Raw genomic sequence first — 18,232 nt, forward strand, 5'->3', positions numbered from 1 at the left:
CCTTTCTATTTTTTCTCCTCCTTTCTTCTTAGATGACACTGTCACCCTCAGAAAGCCCTGATAACCCCTTTAATTTTAAATGAACTGAAAAGACATAGATATTGAGAGAGAGAAAGGAAAAAAAGACATAGATATTGAGAGAGAGGAAAGAAAAAAAATTAAACTCTAATTGAAAATATTTATATCTTAAATAATATTAATTCCTTATGCAGTGTTTTCAGACTACCAATTATGTATAAAACCAAAATACTGGCAATAAGATCTGAAAAGTAAGAATCATTTTGAGAGATATTGATAAGTATCCTGTTTCTCACTCATTTCTCTAGCTCCTGTGAATCTCCTCCTATTTATCAAAGTTTTAAATTCCTATTTATTGGGGAAAAAAAAAACCATAGTACTTGATCAAGCAAGGCAAAACATTTTTATTTTAGGGGAAAAGGTGAATATGCAGAGATATACATTAAAACTTCATTGTGCAGGCAATTTTGTCTGTGGCACTTCTTGCTATGATCAACTTCTAGGCAGTGTCACCACCCACAGGTAGGGACTGTGATGTTTGTTAGAAGTTCTTGTCAGGCTGAACAAAGACAAATAGTGGACACATGTCAGGGAATCTTGTGATTTTATTATACAGTTACCATAACTCCAGTGATCAGCCCATTATTTAGACTTGAGAAGGTGCTAAATAATAAGATTCAAACTGTAGACTTCCACAAAACTGTAGACAAAGAAGCCCTAAATTTTGTATAATACATCTCAGTAAGTTCTCAATTCCCACAACAAACTCCTCAAAGGGGCTGTCTCACAAGCCACATTACACAAGTTCTCCACTTCCACAGCAGAGTTCAGTATGAAGTAGAAAGTAAAAGTTTATAGCTGTGCTTTGACCAGGCAAAGCAAGGGAAGAAAGCAAATATCACCAGTGCTTAGATCCTGTGTTGGTCCTACTACATGGATGATCCAGAGCTGTGGCAAAGAAATAAGACAAAAGAGAAAGACAGAAGAAAGAGAAAGAAGTAAGAGAGCCAGAGAAACAAAGAGAGAAAAGACAGCAATGGGGCCTGATCTGTTACCTTGTATGGTTGCATTGCTGCAGATGCCCTTCAGCGGATTCATTTCACGTTCAAGACTAGCATTCCACTGCGTGGCTCACATCAATAAGCTTGGCTGTGTCCCCTCCCCTCTTCAAACACAGTTTAAAGCCCTCTCAATCAGTCCCTGAGTCATGAGTCAGAATCTTTTCCCCCTTTCAGACAAGTAGAGCCACCGGTCACAATCAGGCTAACTACTCAATAGTCAAAACCCAATGTAAACTACCCAATAGTCAAAACAACCAATATTTCCCCAGCAGCACTACCCTCTAAGTCATGGAGCAATCAGGCTAGCTTTCCTGTTCCTTTCAGTATTCACCCTGGTCTTGAAGGGATTGAGGAGAGCACAACCTGTGCGCCTCCTTTGACCAAACGTCCCAGTACCCAGAAATCCCTTTTGTTTGCCGTAGGACTTCCTTCAATTTCATCACTACCAAGCTGGAAAACTAATAGAGGATAATCCTCAGAGGGCCATACCAGATCAGGGAGCTGCGTGTACACAAATCTTATTTAACATTGCTTTGACAAAAAAGGCTTTTTTTTTTTTTTTTTTTACCACATTTCAGAAAGAGATTAAGCCTTTTACTTAGTCACAGGAAACAAAAAAATAGTCAAATAAAATACTACAACAGGTAAGAACAACTTAACAGCCCCTTAAGGAACTGAATATTATTAGGCATGAAAACTTACCTCATAATCCATGCGGATGATTATCTTTGAACCAGTACTAAATAACTTATCAAACAGTAGTAATTTGGAAATCCATTAAAAAAACAACCCACAACCTCACACCCAGCTGTATTGGACATGATTGATTCTTTGCATGTCAGATAAATATAAGCAAAACCACAAGGATATCTGAAGGATATTTCTTGAACAGTATATTCCTGCTGCCCTCCTCAAAAGATGAGATTGATTCATCAATGTACCTTTTATTCAAAGACTTAGCTTGGTAATAAACTTAGCAATTTCAGTGTCAGCAATCATTAGCCTAAAAGGTTCTTTCAAAGAAAGCTGGATAGATATCTGGTCCAAAATCTTTCTATTATTATTACACTAATTCAATTGTGGCAATGCCTCAGATTTATAGGGCAGGAAGAAAATAAGAGCCTTTTAGACAAAATTAGAATATGGCCTGATCAAAGCCAGAATCAACAGTTCAACTATCCCTGTTTTATGTCTCCTAAAAATGGATACAAAGTAGTCTCTCAGAATATATGGAAAACAAATCTGGGTATATTAAGCAAGCCCTTGGATTTTTTGTAGAGTGCATTTTCTTCCATTGTTCTTACTTGAATATTTTCTGCTAAGGCTGAAATATTTAACAATGTTTTGGCTATATAAACAATTATTTTTTTTGTAGTACATTTGTGAATTGAGGTGCATGAAATACTATACAAGGACAAGGATCATGAGTTGGTCATCTAAAACAAAATTCAGTTTCTCAAGGTCTTTCAAGTCAGGTATATTTGTACTTCTTGAAGCATAGCTTGATAGTCCAACATATGTGAAATCTATGATTTTATTCAGGTGGGCATTGAAGTGCAAATGTATCTTTATGTCACTTACATGGATTAGTAAGAGACTGCTTTTTATGCTTATATTTGAAATTTTACTCTGTCTTTCCACCTCAATATTTATTTATTTTAAATATACTATTTAGTTAAGCAACATGGCAAACATTAGTATGGACAGCATTATTTTCAATATTTTTTATTTACAGTAAAAAAAGGCAAAATCTAGAGTTTGCTCTTTATACAATTTGAAGTTCATTTAAACTTATTTTACACTACAATTGTGTTCATTTCCAGGAATTCCTCTCATGTTTTGACATCTTGTCAGATGATTGGTCTATAAATATACCAGCTTGATGAAAGCAGGCTTTCCACCCCCTGAAACCAATCTTTTAGTGTTGGTAAGTTCAGATTCTGCTAACTACAGATAATTTGTTCTGTAATGTAGATCTGCTGATAGCATTCACTGTTGATTTCAATCAGGCTTTTTAGATCAGTACTAATTTTTAGCTTAGTATTTTTTAATGAATGTAAGAAAGCTATTTGAAAGAGTTCAGTCATTATGGAGATATTTAACTTGAGATTCAGAAGCTTAACTTCAGAAGCTTGGTTCAATTGTCCACTTGAGATATGCATTTCCATTTCCATCTCTAGCTCCACTTGAAAAGCTCTATGACATTTGAAAGCCCAAAGAAGCTGGAAGGTACAAGAGAGGACTTTTGGGACTTCTGCTTTATTTCTAGGGTTTGATGCCTCTGCTGGCAGCTGGATGCCTAGGCCACTTGTTATGTCTTTGGGTACCTTAACTGTCCTGCAGGTATTTTTCAGGTTTGTGTATCTCTCTCGGAACAGCAGCAGGGAAATAGACAGAGAGAATCTCTAGTCAGATTTTGGCCTCATTTATCTCCCATTGGCCTCATTTATCTCCCATTGGATGTAAAATCGTAGTAAGTCAAAATTTGTAGTGTTGATGCACTTGAAGGAATGGATCTATGAATAAAATAATATGGAGCTGTCCCAGAGTGCATCCTGCCATTATACATAACATTGTTATTTCATTTTCAGAAGTTCATGACCTTGATTGATCTACTGCTTTAATGTATAATATCATCAATAGAAATGTTTCGACAACAGTATCTTCAAAATAATTTGGAGAAAACATGTATGCGATTTTATGTATAGATCTATTTTAAATAACATTTTAAAAAGCTCTAATATGTCAATGAGGGAATTCTAAACAACCATTTAAAAAGGAAATTATGACTTCAGTGCTATCAAGAAGATTGATTTGGGAAAAAAAAAGCATAAAAAACAGGACCACGTTCTCAACTCTTTTCTAAAAGAGTTTTTATTGTAGTAATGACAGCACACTTTTTACAAGAAATCTCAAAGACAAAAAGTTGATTGGGGGGTTTTTTCAAGTAGTTCATTGTCCATGAAGTCTCCCTTCTGACACAATTTGAAGAAAGGAAGAATACAAATCAATCAATATATTCTAGAAGAACATTTAAAAATGGAATAATAACATCTTTTGAATCAATTTTATATTGCATCAATAAGAGTTGATGGATTATTTCTTCAGAAACCAGTTTTGTAAACAACATAGGATAATTTTATTACTTTACCTTAATTCTTACTTAAGTATGTTTTAGAAAAAAATTACTGGAATTAGGGTAAATACACTTCAACATATTTTGAAAATTTGTTCTAAATATAGAACTGAAAATATTTATATATTAAAATGTGATCCATTTTTTCTCATTGTTTAAATGTTTAAAAATTCTATTTTGTACAAATCTTTAAAGTCAATCTTAATGTAAATAGAAATATCAATAGTAATAATAATGTATCCAGATTCTTGGTTTTGACCACAATGATAAAATTTGATATGTAAGGCATACCTTTTTCTCTGTTTAATGTATAGCTACACTAATGGATTTTCAGTTTTTGATTTGTCTGTTATTGAAATTTTCTTGTTCTGTTATTTTCTCCTAGCTATTTAATGATGGGAGGTGGGATCAGAAAAGTAATTTGCTTTTTGTTTGTTTAATGTTTGTGACTCCAAAGCACCTGTTCTTAAGCATTTTCATGACAAAATAGACACCTAATAATTCCCACCTCAATTTTTCCTATATCATACAGTAAATTTACTGCAGTTTTAACTGCTCTGCTTTGGTTGTAGGCATGCATTCATCTGAAAGAATTTATTTAAAAAAAAACAACACTGTTTATTTTGATGAATAGGTGCAAATTATACACACATTTCTTTTGATTCAAAGATGCAGGATCTAATTTTTAGATAATTTAATCATATTTACATGTTCAGATTTTCATACTTGATCATTTCTATTATACATACAGACAATTTGCTAACTAGTAAATATTTTAAACAGCATATATATTCATTGTCAACCACATAGGATTTTTTTTTTTTTTTTAATGCCAGCATCCATGAATTCAAGACCTGCAACTAACATACAAGAAAACATGCCTTGCTGTCCAGAAATTTAAAGATACTTAGCATGGAACAGAGTACTCTACATACTTAGTAGAGTATCCCAATCTGGAATGCAAAATCAAACTTTCTGTAATAAATATCATTCATGTTCACAAATATCTTTCAATTTTCACTATGAAAATCAGAGATTTATATTTTTTTGTCTTGCTTCCTACATAGCAACAGTTCTAAAAAGCACCAAACTGCAGTGATTTTTTTTAATATCTTTTATTTAAAGTTAAATACTTTATTTAAATAGTCTTTTTTATTTAGAATCCAAGAACATAATCAACTCTGCCCCATTGTTTTAAATTTTTCAGTTTATAAATTGACTGAGCAATTCGCTCAGTGTCAATAAACAGGTACTACTCAAATAAATTACTCCTGTGATTATGGTTAAAGGAGTAAGCTCTCAGGGTGCCATATCCCATATTCTAAATTTCCGTACTACAATTGAGTATTTATATAAATATATAGCTGTCAATTTACATGTCTGTAACTGTTGTTTGAGAATACTGATGGCCTAGAGAAGAAGGATGGCTGATTGATGGCAGTGCCAACATTTATGATTCATATTGTGGTGTACCTTGGGTTGTAACAGCTCTTTTAGACACAGGTCTATTATATTAATTCATTGAATCATTTTATTATTGAAAATGCTTGAACCATGTGTCCAGGAAGCATGACAACATTTTTTTTCTAGGACTGCTTTTTACCACTCTAGTAGATTTTTTCCAAGACAAATATGAAATGGATAGTAGTAATAGAAAGCAGCTTCAGATGTCAGCCTGATAGAATTATAGCATTACAGAATAATTTGGTTTGGCAAAAACCTTTAAAATCATCAAGCACAACCACTAAATTAATACTGCCTTGTCCACCACTAAACTATGTCTGTAAGAGCCACATCTTCACATCTTTCAAATACCTCCAGGAGTGATGACTCCACCAGATATTTTCACATCAGGAATGAATGAAGGCTATTTTGTTCCTATAATTAAATTCAGTTCTGTTTGCCAATCTGGCTAATCTTTTGTGTGACTAGAATTGCCATAATAGACATATTTTGAATCATTATATGGAGACAGAATGAATGTCATGATACAGTCAAGCTTTGCAGAGTCTTCATATAGGGTAAGAATAGTGTGTCTGCCAAGCCACGTTGATTAATGCTGCAGTAGCTCAAGTACTGCAGTAGTGCAGTACTTCTGCACCTGGATTCAGTCTCCATGCATATCTATGGGAAGGGGGATTTTTGAAGCATCTGATATTTGCTGCTCCTCATTAGAAAATATCTTCACTGGTAATTTGGTTTTTGAAGCACCAATGACAGCAAAACTGCTATATTTGACCATTTGTGGAGAAAGAAGTGTGTCTACATGGTCATACTAACCTTTTAGAAAATCACTCATGTTGCAAATAACCTCTGTAAGAGCTGAAGTGGAAAAAAAAGGCAATTCTGAAATAAGGATAAAAATAGGTTTCTAGAGCATTGTAAAGTAGGTGAATATTGAACTGTGTAGGGCATGATAAAAGTGTCACTACAGAAGTATACCTAAATTTTGTAGAAAATCATAACATATCCTGTTAATGGCTATTAAGAATCTTGTGGGAATACACCAGTGTGAATGAAACATCAGTTACAGAAGTACTGGAAGAAAGGTTGAGCTCACTGAAAGGACAGAAAGCTGGGCTGACTGCACATCTGTTGGCTCCAGAGTTCCTAACAGGAGCCTGATTATAGTGTTTAGATGTGCTTTGCCTCCTTTCTGCCTGACTTAAATCTATTTTTTTCAAGCAGACTTGGCAATTTTATAATATCTGACTCAATTTCTACTTCTTTATCTTGTCTATTTTGTATAAATATTGAATTATTAATTAGAAAAAAAGTAGGTTATCCGAAATCAAGCATGAATATTGCAAACCCTGGGTAAAACTGGAGGAAAATGGGGATTAATTGCTTTGCAGTTAAGTCTCTTTTCTTTCTCCCTGAAAATTTTGTGTTCCCTCATTGCAATAATACTGGTCAATAAGAAAATCCACAAGGGATACATTTGGCCAAGCTTTCTGGCCAGCACTGCATAAAAGCATTTGGGAAATCACAAAAATTTTCCAAGAGTGGGAAAATTACGCCTCTCTAGATCAGCACATTACATTTCTATTGCCTAGTAATACGACAACACAGCAAGTTTACCACACCAGAGGGACTTAATGCCTCTTGTGAAGTACTCGTGTTTTGCTTACAGTTCTGCACAATTTAAGCTAGTATTTAAACACCATATATTATATTAATTTCTGTAAGTCTTCTGCCAGCATCTGACTGTCATCAGTAATTTTTAGATTCAAACTGAGGAAATTGTCTTAAATTTCCATGTAGACATTTAGAACAATAAAGCTAAATATTCTGATGCTCACCTAAATAACTTGCATCAATTAAAACACATTAACCAATCTGTTTGGTAAAATATTTTCTCTTAAAGGGACAACAAAAAAAAATACAATAATAAATATAAACTAACAGTAGTATAGGTAAATACTATCCAATGCAGGACATAACTTAAAGAATAAAGATAAAAGCATTTAATACTTTATGAAATACTTGTGTGAAGCAAGTTTAGTTCAGTCACTTCCTTCATAAGTTAGAAGCTTTTCACTTTGTTAGGAGGGTCTTTTTTTTTAAATTAATTTCAAAGGTAATCAAACAATATTGAAAAACTCACCACTTCTAAGATTTCCACTTTGATCGCTTCATAAATATCTCCTCCTTTTCATAAAATAGAATTAAATTGTCTTGAGGTTCATCTTTCTTGAGTATTTTTTTGGGGGGGAGCAAAAATGATGTGGTTATGGATAGTTTACTTTTTTGCTTTATCTCTTAATTGCCTAATATTCACAAAGAAAGCAGGCCTAAAGAACAGTAGGTCTGGCAAAGGTGTCTTAGTTCAACTCTTGCACTGTCAAAAATTTGGCAATGCTTCGATGATAGTACCAGATATTATGTTATCTATTTAAAATTATTATCATAAAATTCTACACAGCCTATCAGCAGTGCTTCTCAGGCAACCGTATTACCAACTCTGCTTTCAGTTATTCTTATTTAAAAATCAACTGGCTGCTTCAAGCTGCTGTTCTTAGTAGAAGAAAAAGCTGGTTTCCACAAATAATATCTATTGATATATCTAAGTCAAGTTTTTCTCACATTTCCTAGATTTATCAACTACATATGGCCATTGGAATAAAAGCCTATCTGACTCCTTAAGAGAACCCTCCTACCTGTTCCAAACAAATTGAACTTACCAGAGAATAATTATTATTTAAGGAAAATTAAGTTCCATATTTTGAAGGAGGCCTGAAAGCATGACGTAGAATACCCTAAAAGTAAGACATCATACTTATATAATATTACTATTTCCTTTCCATCTGGGAGTTTTGCTAATTTTTTACTTTTATGCTTTTCCATGGTGTTGTTCACATCATACCTTTTTCTTTTGTCATTGCAGTCTTCCATAATTATTTATATGTCCTTACACTGGGCATTTCTTCATATTGTCCATTTTTATCATGCCTATCTACTAATCATAAAAGACCAAGGTTGAGACTGTTATTTCTACACCTCAGCATTTTATAGTGCACAATTTTCATGCAAGTATTTTGCAAAATCCTTCCTTCCTTCCTTCCTTCCTTCCTTCCTTCCTTCCTTCCTTCCTTCCTTCCTTCCTTCCTTCCTTCCTTCCTTCCTTCCTTCCTTCCTTCCTTCCTTCCTTCCTTCCTTCCTTCCTTCCTTCCTTCCTTCCTTCCTTCCTTCCTTCCTTCCTTCCTTCCTTCCTTCCTTCCTTCCTTCCTTCCTTCCTTCCTTCCTTCCTTCCTTCCTTCCTTCCTTCCTTCCTTCCTTCCTTCCTTCCTTCCTTCCTTCCTCCCTCCCTCCCTCCCTCCCTCCCTCCCTCCCTCCCTCCCTCCCTCCCTCCCTCCCTCCCTCCCTCCCTCCCTCCCTCCCTCCCTCCCTCTCTTTCTTTTATCCCTTTCCATTTTGGACTTTTCTACATTAAAACACATAATAGAGCTCATTGCAGAAGACTGAGAATTTTGCTTTAAGGAAATGATCTTGAATAAACTATGAAAATATTAATGAACACCAGAGTTTCATAAAAAAGATGGCACAGATTCCTGGAGCATTAATTTCTTAATTTACCAGTTCACATGTAAAGAGCTGCATTACATCTACACAGAGTACATACATTGGTATTGCATACAAAATAAAATATGTGATGGGAAACTTTACTCTCAGGCAGTCAAGACTCCGAAACCTGGCTCATATTTTTCATGACAATATTTCATGTATATATCTAGGACCTTCAGTGTCTGAAATTGAAAGAAGTTATGTGTCCTCCTTGATTGTTACCTCTTTTATGTCTTTATCCTTCACATGGTACTATAATCCCCTTGTCATAGCTTTCATCTAAGTATCCAAAAAAGTGGATTTCCGCTTCCAGCAAAAAAAAGATATGAAAGAGTGACAGGGCTTCTACCTGGGGGCTGTTTCAATGTTTAATGCTTTTGTACCTAAATGCGAACTTTACAAAATTCTTGAGGAAGCTATATTTTTGGCAGGTAAGGAAACCCAAAACACTGTGGTAATCAAAGAGCTGAAAAAATATTAATAGTGTATGCTCAATCAGTATAAATAAGATTAATTACAATAACTGTTCTACTGGATGTGAAAATCTGGGAGGTAATTTTCAAAATACCAGCCAGTTCAACAAAGGATATGAAAATTCCTGCAAAATTCAATGTTGGGGTAAGGTCCACATTTGTGGCAAAAATAGATATATGAAATATCACTTATAGGGTTAGTTCTACAGTAACAGTAACTGATCATGGATATTATTTACCCAAATTTTTGATCATGCAGTTTCTAGTCTGGCCTTTAGGCATTTATACCTCATTTAGAATTCAATCCCTGTGCTAATTGTTGTATGATTTATAATTTTCTCATTTATTGTGACTGAGACTATATTAACTCAATGACTGTATAAGAGATCTTGAGTTTTCCCTCTGCATGTGACTGACTCCAGACAGTAGCGTGGCTGTTTTATCCAGGAGCATCTGCAAACCTCATAAGCTCCGTGGGGATCCTCAAAGTTGAACCTCCTGTGGGGGAGTTCAAAATACATGTCTACAGTCATACAGACATTGGCAACATTTTTCCAACTACTCAACTGAGGATGAACAACCTTGAATCAAAAACTACTTCAAAAATATATTAAAAATACAGAAATCCATAAGGCAGAATATCCCTTCCAATGTAAATTTGGTAAAGTTTAGCTAACTCTAAGTGGTCTATCAAAATACTTAAAACAGTCAATAGGACTTTTGACTCATTAAAACCAAAATAGCAACTTTAGATTATGCTAGTGAATAATTTAAAAATTAAATAAAACAGAAAAGGGCATGCATGACAAGAGTCTTGATGCTGCATAAAAGTTCCTGAATATGAAGAATTCTGCCTAATTTTTAAAGGGAGAAATAAGTACAGCAGATATGAAAATAATTTTAAAAAATTAAATAACCCCCAATATAGAACACTAGAAAACAAAGAGTGCTGGAAAAGTAACTGTAATTTATATAATAATAGCTGGGGGTGGGGAGTGGGGGTAGGAAAGTTAAATCAGAAATTCAAAATCTAAGAATAATAATAGATACGATAAATTAAAAAAATTTTGCATGCCCCGAATAAAATATATCATAAATCTTCTTTATAGCTATAATGAAATACTGAAAAAAAGAGGCAAACATGGAGAAGCAGACAAGAAAAAAGTATTTTTAGATGAATTTTGAAACAGATGGAGAATCATGTGACTACAAACCCATTTAAATATATGGCACTTTAAAAATTCAGGAAAATGTTGGTGGTGTTAGACTGAAAATAGATATCTATATATCAGGACAAATTAAAAAAATATGAGAAGTGTAACTTAGATGGTGACCTGAGGAACACAGGGGAGGGAAGAGGGAGGGAGGGAGTGAGTGAGGGAAATGTGTCTTATAACTGTTTACAATTCCTTTATGTTGGTTAATCTTAGTTACCAAGAAGCTGAAAAAAGTACAAGGTAGAAGTTAAAATTATTCTATTTCCTGTATCCATTCAAAGCTTCTATTTCTACAGCCTCTTAAATGTGTAATTTATGCTAATTTTAGTCTTTCTGAGCTATTTTAATGCCCTTGTGGAAAAGTTTACACTACAGTTAATAATCTTTAGGACATGAACACTCACATGTGAAGCATTTTTTACAGTAACCAGAAGGAGGCATGGCCAGGACCCAGAGGCTATTCTATATGATCCCACACCATTTTCAGGGAATGTGGGAAAGACTTGCTTCCAGGCTGAGGTAGCATGTTGGATTGTCAGGGGTTTTCCTGGGATGCTTGAGCAGCAGGGTGTCCTTTCTTGCACCCTCTGTCGACAGTATTGTTTTCTGTAACTGTTGGTTTTCTTATCTCATTGCTGCTTCCAGTAGATTGTTGTTTTCTCAACCCATGATCTTTACCTTTTGTGCCTCCAGTTTACTTCTCCAGCCCTATACAGAGGAGGAGAGGGGAAGGGGAAGTGAGCTAGTGGCCTGTAGCTTGATGGGGTTTCAGTGGGAGCATTAAATTGGATAACACTGTGGAAACAGATGGGCATGCCAGCCTCTCCTTTGGAGAGGCATCCTTTGACTCCCAGAAAGTTGTTTCTTGCAGGACCTCTCTCTGGTAAGGTAAAGGCATCCAGGTCGAGCCATCAGACCCCTACCAGCCACCTCTACACAATAGCATTCCTAAGCCATGACATATACAAAGAGTCATCAAGAATGTAATCAATTATTTTTTGCATTTACTGTAATATTTCTCTGTGTGTGTTTGCTGAATCTCAGGACATCAAGTTATTGCACCCGTAAATTCTTATCTATCTGCTAAGCAAAAAGAAGTTGAGATCAAATTTTTAAACTGTTAATGGTATTGTAGAGTGCTATTCCTGATACATGTTTCATTGTTATTTAACTGATTTTTCATTATTACTTCAAAGAAGTTCCATTTAACACTGGGGCCAATTTTATTGAGTATCAAGTATAAGTTTGTGGTGAATTCACTGTGGTGGGCTGCCAGATGCCCACCAGCTGTTTTCTCCCTCACCCTGCTCAATAGGACACAAGAAGGCAGTTAGACAGAAAATCTCGTGGTTTAAGACAAGCACATCACTCAGTAGCTACCATCACTCATGTATCACTCAATAGTAGAGCAAAACCAGACTTGATTCAGGGAAAATTAATTTAATATATTGCTGATTAAAAAAAAAAAAAAAAAAAAAAAAAAAAAGCAGGACAGTGAGAAACAAAGAATAGAACTAAACATCTTTTCCCTGCCCCTGCCTTCCTCTCAGGCTCAACTTCATTCTTTCATTCCCAGTTCCTTTAGCTTTTCATCCCCCAGAAATGCAGAGGAACGTGTCAAGGGATTTGTGATCCGTTCACAACACTTCATATATGCCTCTTCTTACTCTTCACAGCATACCCCTGCTCCAACATATGGTCCCCAACATGAGATAAAGTCCTTCAGAGAAAGATTGCTCCGGTGAGAGGTCTTCCAAGGGCTGCAATGTGGTTGTCTGCCCTGATGTGGTCCTTTCCATGGGTTGCAGTGACTCCCTCACGCACTGCAGCAGGACAACCTACCTCAGCAGACAAGAAGGAAAATGTATGTTTCAAAAAATACATTGACATATACCTGCACCCTTTTAAGAGAATGAATCAGCCAAAGTACATTTTTAAACACTTTAGACATTTTTTAAAAATTAATTTAGAAAGTGTAGGAGTCAATTGCCTTTAAGAAATAAATTAACTAGTACTAATAGAACGAAACCTCTTGCACAGCACCTAAACTTTCCTTCAGAATTTATTGGTCAAAGATAGGCTCTTACTGTGATTGTGTTCATTTTAAACAAATAAAATCCTTTGCATGTTTTTAAGTCTATCAATGTGAAATTGCCTATGTTTGAGATGTGGTGATTAAAAAAAATTATTGAGTTGGATCAACATGTTGGATTTGCTCTAAAGGAATTATTTTAAAGACATTACAATGTGCAGTGAGAATATTTAGTATCCATCTCTCTGTTTTGCATCCTGAATCCAACTTGCACATGTGCTCAGCAGAGATGGACATGAAAGGCATATATTCATTTGGCACTTTTCCTTTAAGCTTCCTCCATACATCATGCATTTCCAATGTTATTCAGTTTGAGGTTATGGGCACAGAACTAATGTGAGCATTGTATTAAAGCCAGCTAAACCAGAAAGAACAATGCTGACTACATGCCAGTATTTTCATTTTCTGATCAAATGTCTTACAGTTCCAGAAAGCCAGAGGCATTTAATATGCCTGTCTGGCAAGTAAGATGTGTGTTTAGGGGGTCTAGGACTTGGAAGAAATTAATGAAGATTCATGTATGAATCAATACTTTTAAAAAATGGAAAGCAAATGTAAAATATTATGTTAATGAAAATACGGGTTCCACCAAGTAAAGCTGTCTTTTGTGTTATATATCTTTAGGAATAAAGAAAATTTATATTGCAGTGCACACTGATTTCCAAGCAATAATAAAAGAGGTGATGAACCTAGATGAAATAAGGGTAAGACTTTTTACCTTCCATATTGCAAAACATTTTTTCTAATGTGTTGCAAGAATAATCCTATCCTTTCAGGAAGGGAAAGGAAATCTTGCGATTTCAATGGAGACCAATCTTCGGTCCATGTCCCTGCTCTTGATGGCATTCCATGCCTTTGGATGGCTTTCACTTTGGCAACAAATTTTTTTTTCACTATCCATGCCATGTCTCCCATATCTTCCCCTCCAAGTTCTGTCTTCCTCCTTGATTTTTTCTCCTGAGTTTGCAACATCTGTGAGGTCAGTTTTGGCATGTTTTGGCCCATTGCCCTGCACCTCATATAATCCTGGTCCATTTTCTGGTAGTCACTAAATTTCCCAATCTTCCTTTTTTTTTCCTTTCAGGTGCATTTCCTTTGATGGTATCTCCATTCCAGAGTGCTTGTAAGTCCTTCTTGTCTGTTTCCAGGATTTCGGTGGAGATCAATTTTGGCAAGCTTTGGTGCATGTCCCTGCACTTGATGGCATATGGCCTGCCTTTCGATGGCTTTGACTTTGGCAAAGATTTTTTGTTTTTTCAGTATCTATGTTATGTCTCTCATATCTTCCTCTCCAAATTGTGTCCTCCTCCTTGATTTTTCCCCTGCTTTTGCAGTATCTGGGAGGTTAGTTTTGGCATGTTTGGGCCTTTACACTGCACCTTAGTTCCTCCCAGACTATTTTCTAGTCGTCACTAAATGTCCCAATTTTCCGGGTTTTTTGGTTTTTTTTTCAGTTGCATTTCATTTGATCCTATCTCCTTTCCAGAGTGTTTGTAAGCCTTTCTTTTCTATGTCTTATGATTTTGTTTTCTTTCCCAAAAACATCCTAAATATTCTACAAAATTTAGTCTTAATTTTAAATTTTATTCTGTATTTTGTATAATAGGTCACTAGAACTTTTCATTTTCTATCAGGAGTTTCCACAGGGATCCATATCAATGTTACTTTCAGATTCTCTCTTTCAATATAAAGCATACAGCTTAATCATGTGAATGATCCACAGTCCCTATTCAAACAGACTGCATCAGAGAGAATTTCATAGGCCTTAGGAAAATTATTGCTGTGTTACTGATAATGCAAATAATGACTCAAGTTTGCAACAGTGAATGAGTTAAGCTCAAACCAAAACAAAACTTCATGAAATGCGTGTAGTTTACACTGAAATGTCCTAGGGAAAATTATCTCAAGCAATAAAATAATACTGACAGCCCTGTATTTATGAAGCTTTTGGAGAGACAGAAGTGTAGTGAGGAACACTTGTGTTGAATATAAACAGCTTTAAAAGCTTTCAGAGGAAATTGGTGTACAATGTTATTGGAAAGAATGGAAAACATTTTTTGGACAATCAAAATGGACCATTTTACAAATGCACTATTGCAGTGGAGGCAAAGGAAGAAAAGTGGCACTACAAATGCATCCTTGTTTTGTTTCAAAAGCCATAACAATATTTCTGTTGCTTTCGAAACAAACAGGAAATCTAGGTGGTTCAGTAGCAAAGCAACCAAATTTCTGTTATAGACAAAATCAGTGGTGAATGCTGACTATATAAGAAAAATAATGTATTCTTATAATGGCAAACCATTATATGTGAAGAAACTAACATTTATTATATTTTAGTGCTGAAAAGACGTTATAGTGTGGTGTCTTCTATCTTGAACAGCTTTAGTTTAATGGCTGGGTATTTGATATCAGTTTTCATGAGTGTGGGTTCTTGATTATGATAAATGGATGGCATGGGGACATAATACATGCAGTAAAGAACACAATGTACTTCAGTAAAAATCAGAGCTTTTGTCTTAGTTGTAAATTCAGTCAATTCAAATAGGAGCTCTGAATAAATCCCAGTAGAAACCAAGGTGATGATATGTACCAATGTATTTAAGCTTTCTTAATTAGAAACTTTGGAAAAGAGAGCCATAAAAAATTAAAATAAATCAAACAGGGGAAAAACCTGTTGGAATTATAGTATTAGCAGAACTTCTACAAGTGTTTTATTTTGACACTCTTTTAGTTAGTTGATGTAAGAGGCCCTTCAAGATGCTGTGCCCAGGGGAGAGCCCACATGAACAATTCCTAGCAAGAATAAAGCAAAATTAATAAATAGCTCTGGAATATATTGCTGTTTTTCTGAGGCTTATTGTCAATCTTAGGGTTCCCAGAAGACTCCTGAAGAAAACAGATCCTGATGATAATTTTTACATTTCTCCGATTGAACTGGTGAATAGATCTCTGTAGTGCAGACATAAAATTGTTGAAATGAGAAGTCCTGTTAAAAAGATGCAGTTTTAAAAATTGTAAAAGAGACAATTGTTTAAAGAAGCCCCACCCATTGAAATGAAACAAAACAAAGGCAAACAAGGATACAGAATGGCAAAAAGCTAGCAGAAATGGTTTAAGTTCGTATTTCAAATCGAAGTAAATGGAGTTATATTAGAATTGCTAATGGGGACTAGATCTGGCTAATAGGTAGTTATTTTCCCCTTCCCTAACCCCTTAAACGGCAGTACTCTATTCTATGTGCAGTCTGAGGTATTTGCTGGCACAGCTCATCCGACATGACTGGCAGTCCCCAGTGCCTCACAGGGTACATCTATTCCATGCTGCAGCGTGGAGGGAGTCTCGTGCTGCTGATTTCCCTCACTGTGCGCTCCCGATGCACTCGTGAGGGTCACTGGTGCTCTTCATGATTTCCTGATAGGCACTACTAGGGCTGAAGCAATACCCCAGGGATCCTTCAGAAATGTTCCTCTTGCAGTGGGGATGTTCAGTCATTTAGCAGTTTGCTGTCTGTGCCTCAGATTAAAAACTGCCATGAGCATCCTTTAGTGGTAACCTGGTTGTGGATATATGGAGTCTCACAGTGGATAAACCTCATGTCCTTCTCTCTTTGCGTTTCTTTATTTGTTAATCAGATGCATCTGGTGTACACTGTCATATTTTCTTGATGTTTTGTGTCATACTCAGTATAAAGCTAATGAAATATTCTTTATTGCGCTTAATTTTGACATTTTATTTAAATTATCTTTCCCTCAATAAATTCTGTATGATATGCAACTGTTGTCAATGCATAATGGTTTTCCTGTTCAAATGATGTGATAGTAAGGAGCATTCAAATTATGTCATAGTTAAGCATGACCTTACCTTCACATCTGGAAGCTCAAAAGGAGAAAATGAAGCTGAGTGTATATGGCAATAAGATCAGCCACCCAGAGAAAACAGGGGCATACTAAAGAGGAAAGAAGATAAAAATCATTTGGGAATAACATTTACACCCAAGAGGGTCAGTACGATGTTGAAGAGCATTATTTGTTATTGTTGTTTCCAGAATCACTGGCCTGTCATGGGCTACCAATATCTTCTTTGCTGTTGATCCATTAGCAGAATACTCCCCATGGCCAGCTTGTTTCACTGGACTGAATAGGCAGAGGTGATCTGCCACAAAGTTACAGAAATTACCAAACAGAATAGCAGAGTAGATTTTTCCTCTCATTACATTTTTCCAGGTGCTCTTTCCACTTTCCCAATTATAATTCTTCAGTTATTGTTTTTGATACTCATGTCAGCTGGTGCTTAGACTGAATTATTTTTTTTTGCCACCTGGTGCAGGATCTACTTATTCTTTTTGTTTCTACTCCCTTACTCAGGAAGTTAAATTGCTAATCACAGCTGGGTTTGGCTCATGGAAGAATGAAGTGCATTGTCATTAAAATGATGACAGAACAAGCAAGCAACTAAAAATTCTCCTTCAAGCTGGGATTTTTTTCCATACAGTTAATATCAAAAACACACAGCCATCTTCTCTTTGTCATAAAATTTGCCATTAGCTTTCAGAAGAGTAAGCAACTCCTCATCAAGATATACATGTTGCAGCACCTGCATTACTTTCAGCCTGGAAAATGTACCATTCTAAACTGATAAAAGCAGGATTGTAGCATTCAGGTATACAAGATCTTTTCATTCAGTCTTGCCCTTGATACTTGTACTTCCTATACTGCTTTTACATTTTTTCCTTCCTTGAATACTGGTCATAGGAGCAAGCTTTTCTTGACTCACTCGCACCAACACCAACATCTCCTGCTGTGTTGGTGTGAGTAAGTCTTATAACAAGCTTCTTATGAGAATTTGACATCTACGGATCACCAGAGAAGCGGAATAACACTCTGAAAGCATGGGAACAAGTCCAAAACACTTTAAGGAAACTGGAGAGATTATCAGTGGTCTTTGAGAAACGTCAAAAGTCTTCATAAGACTCATAGGGGCATTTCAAAATGCCATATATTTGAATGTGAATGAGCAATGCATGGTATAAGTGACACATTAGGTGGACAAAAATTGTGCTCCAGTTCTACTCATGTTCCATGCATTCAAATAATTGCTCAGTTGGTTACATATTTACATAATGCTTCCTGAAGCCCTTGATCCAGAAAAGCATTTTGTTTACCTTATTCAAG

Source organism: Ammospiza caudacuta, chromosome 2, assembly GCF_027887145.1.
Source record: "Ammospiza caudacuta isolate bAmmCau1 chromosome 2, bAmmCau1.pri, whole genome shotgun sequence".
NCBI classification, from domain to species: domain Eukaryota; kingdom Metazoa; phylum Chordata; class Aves; order Passeriformes; family Passerellidae; genus Ammospiza; species Ammospiza caudacuta.